This window comes from Crocodylus porosus, unplaced genomic scaffold (genome assembly GCF_001723895.1).
Source record: "Crocodylus porosus isolate Cpor-Errol unplaced genomic scaffold, CroPor_comp1, whole genome shotgun sequence".
Taxonomy (NCBI): domain Eukaryota; kingdom Metazoa; phylum Chordata; order Crocodylia; family Crocodylidae; genus Crocodylus; species Crocodylus porosus.
Genome location: NW_017728915.1, coordinates 4653100 through 4656726, shown reverse-complemented (window position 1 = coordinate 4656726; position 3627 = coordinate 4653100). Strand labels below are relative to the sequence as shown.

General features: G+C 56.7%; 1 protein-coding gene across 2 annotated transcripts in view; it reads left to right on the top strand.

The window, feature by feature from the left end:
* The window catches only part of SLC38A7 (solute carrier family 38 member 7), a 25702-nt gene that overhangs the window by 4775 nt on the left and 17300 nt on the right, over nucleotides 1-3627 (top strand). The window lies entirely within an intron of this gene.

Genomic DNA, 3627 nt, shown 5'->3' with positions numbered 1-3627 from the left:
GGGGGCTCCCCAGCAGCTTGGGGGTTCCCAGTGCCCAGTAGGGGCACAGTGCCAGTGGGGCACTATTGTCGGTGCCAGGGAGGCACCGTATTGCGCCAGGGAGGCGCGGTATATGGGTTGCAGACCCCAGCCCATAAGGGTGGTGTTTTGCCCAGTCGGGCAACTGGACCCAGAGAAGGGTCAAGGGGACAGGCACGGCAGCGAGCGCCTGTGCCCCTAGCGCGAGGCGCGTGGTGTCAGCCCTAGAGAGGGCAAGGCCCCAGAGCAGGGCAGAGGCAGAGCGCGAGGCGCGCGGTGTCAGCCCTAGAGAGGGCAAGGCCCCAGAACAGGGCAGAGGCAGAGCGCGAGGCGCGGTGTCAGCCCTAGAGAGGGCAAGGCTCCAGAGCGGGGCAGAGGCAGAGCGCGAGGCGCGCGGCGTGTCAGCCCTAGAGAGGGCGGGGCAGAGGCAGAGCGCGAGGCGCGCGGCGTGTCAGCCCTAGAGAGGGCGGGGCCCAGAGCGGGGCAGAGGCAGAGCGCGAGGCGCGGTGTCGGCCCTAGAGAGGGCAAGGCCCCAGAGCAGGGCGGAACAAGCGGGGTAGCGAGCCAGGCCCAAGGGCGCCGGGAGTAGGGCGGCGATAGCGAGCCAGGCCCAAGGGCGCCGGGAGTAGGGCGGCGGTAACGCTGTAGACCCAGGGGGAGCCAGCTATTAGCTGGACGCCGGCAAGAACCCGGCCCAGGGGGCGCCGGTAGTAGGTGGCGCTAGCGAGCCGGACCCAGGGGGCGCCAGGGATTAGCTGGACACCAGCGAGACAGGCCCAAGGCGCAGGGAGCGGGCTGGAGATAGGAGCCCGGCCCAAGGGGGCGCCAGGTGGGCGAGGAGCCCAGGGTGCCGGAGAGAGAGAACGGGGCACCCGAGGGGCGAGGGACTATACAAACGTTCCCCAGAACAGCTGCGAGGCTTGGGGCGTGCTAAAAGGGAGGTTTGGAGGCACGCATAGCCCTTAAGGCGGGACACATATAGATACCCCATTCTGGAGTAGGGACAGGAACACCAGTACCATCCACTAAGGAAACAGGCAGCCTCCCATATTACTTATTGGTCATCAAAGTCGTGGCGGGCGAGATTCTGAGGGTGCTACGTTCACCCTAACGTGACGGTAGGAGGCGCTAGGGAGTTCACGGCCGCCGCTAGGCCCCGCTCCCTCACACCCTCTTAGAGAAAATAAAACAGCTATTTGTGTATAAATATGAATTTGAACTATGTGAAAGGTGTCTCTGCTCAGGCATGGACAGGGAGACGTGAAAGGGAATAATAAGAAACTGGAAAGAACTTTATTAATTTGTTTTCGATCTCCCAATATGTCTTTGCCTGGGAGATTGAAGCAAAAACAAGGACAGTCCCTGCCCAGAAATGCTGGTCCAGTCTACTGCCCCAAGTGCTGTACCTAGCCCACTCCTGTTAAAGTTGCTGGCTTGATTGTATTTTCCTCCTTCAAAGCTTCTAGACAGTATTCCAACTGAAGATTAGTTCTTACGTAATAAAGGGCGTGGTCTGTCTGTCTGTCTGTCCATAATGCTCTTGGAGCACTCTCATTAGTGAAACAACCGGTCAGAGTGTGAAGTGCTGCCGTGACGGTGGGTCAGAGCTGGGGGGTGAGGCCAACAGCGCTGGTCTCACCCCAACCCCTTCTGGCTCCATCCCCACCATCATGGCAGTAGTCTGCTGCCTCCAAGAAGCAGGACTGGGGGGCAAAGCCAGCAGCGGTGGAAGCTGTGATTGCTTAGAGTGCTGGCAGAGGGGGACGAAGGGAATGGCAGGACAAGCTTTCCCCCTGCTTCTGGGAAGTGGTGGCGGTGCAGGGTGGTGAGTGACAGTGCTCATCTTCCCCCCACCCCTTTCCCCCCAATCATTCTTGACAGGCAGTTTTCCAGTATTTCATAAATGGGGGGAAATGAGTCCTTGAACATTGCATGCCTGCCTTAGCTCCAACATTTCTCAAAACAAGAGGATAATCAGAATAAGATGTTGGTTTTCTTTTTAAAATCCCATAGTTTGTGAATCTTCAGGGCTAGTAAGATCTGTAGTGCCACATGTGGAAGCTGGTGTTCCTTATTGTTTAAAAAGAGACTTAACGGTGGGGGTCTACTACAGACCACCCAACAAAGGGGAGGAGCTAGACCAGGAATTTTTAAGTCAGCTCATGGAGGTAGTTAGGTCAAAGGCCGTGGTCATCACGGGTGACCTGAACTTTCCAGACATCTGCTGGGAAGAGCAGTCAACCAGGTCTGACCGCTCACGTAGGTTCCTAGCCAAAATGCAGGACCTCCATCTAACCCAGGAGGTGCACACCCCCACCAGGGGAGATGCCTTGTTGGACCTGGTGCTGGCCACAGGTGACAACCTGGTGAGGGGGCTGTGGGTGGGTGCTCGACCGCCTGGGCGACAGCAATCATCGCCTGCTGGAATTCACCATCCAGGGCAAGGTGGCAAAGGCCTACAGCAAGGCAGCAGCCCTGGATTTCGGGAGGGTGGACTTCAATGAGCTAAGGAGAATAGTCGGGGAAGCACTGAGGTCCTGGAGGGGAGGGGAGGAGAGGGGAGCCAGGTGTCCAAGAAGAGTGGTCGTTCCTTAAGGAGATGATCCTCCAAGCCCAAAGGGAAGTAATCGCAACACAAATCAAAGGGGGCAGGAGAGCGCAAAAGCACCCGAGAATGTCTCCTAGCTAAAAGGGATGGTCAGGAAGGCCAACGCGGAGATGGAACTGGGACTAGCTTCCTGGATCAAGGACAACAAGAAGTCCTTTTTTAAATACATAGGGGTCAAAAAAGAAGGTACCAGGTAATGTGGGTGGGGCCCCTGCAAGACACGCTAGGAAATTTGGTCATCATACCAGATGACAAAGCTAACCTATTTAATGACTTCTTTGCCTCTGTTTTCCTGAGCAGGGACCAGATCAGCCCCTCCCACTGGGCTCCCCTCAGGCCCCATGGGAGGCGCACCTAGGCCAAGGGTCAGTGAAGATCTTCCAGAGGGACTGGATGTATTTAAATCAGCTGGTCCTGACTATCCCCACCCCAGAGTGCTGAGGGAATTAGCTGAGCCATTGCGGGACCCTGGCACGACTTTACGAGCACTCATGGTGCTGTGGCATGGTGCCAGAGGACTGGAAGAGGGCCAACGTGGTTCCCATCTTCAAAAAAGGGAGGAAGGAGGACCCAGGAAACTATAGGCCAGTTAGTCGTACCTCAATCCTGGGTAAGCTTTTTCAGAAAATTATCCTGGCACATGTCCACAAGGGACCAGTGGGGGAGGTTATATTTAGGGGCAACCAACATGGGTTCATTAGAGTGTCAGACCAACCTGGTGGCCTTCTATGACCAGGTCACAAAATCCTTAGATGCAGAGGTAGCAATGGACATAGTCTTTCTGGACTTTCGGAAGGCCTTTGACACTGTCTCTCACCCTGTTCTCATTAAAAAACTGGGGGATTAGTGTCGACACCCACACAGTCAAATGGGTTGCCAACTGGCTGGAGGGCCGCACCCAGAGAGTGGTGGTGGATGGGTCATTTTCAACCTGGAGGGATGTGGGCAGTGGGGTTCTGCAGGGCTCGGTCCTCGGGCCCGCACTGTTCAACATCTTCATC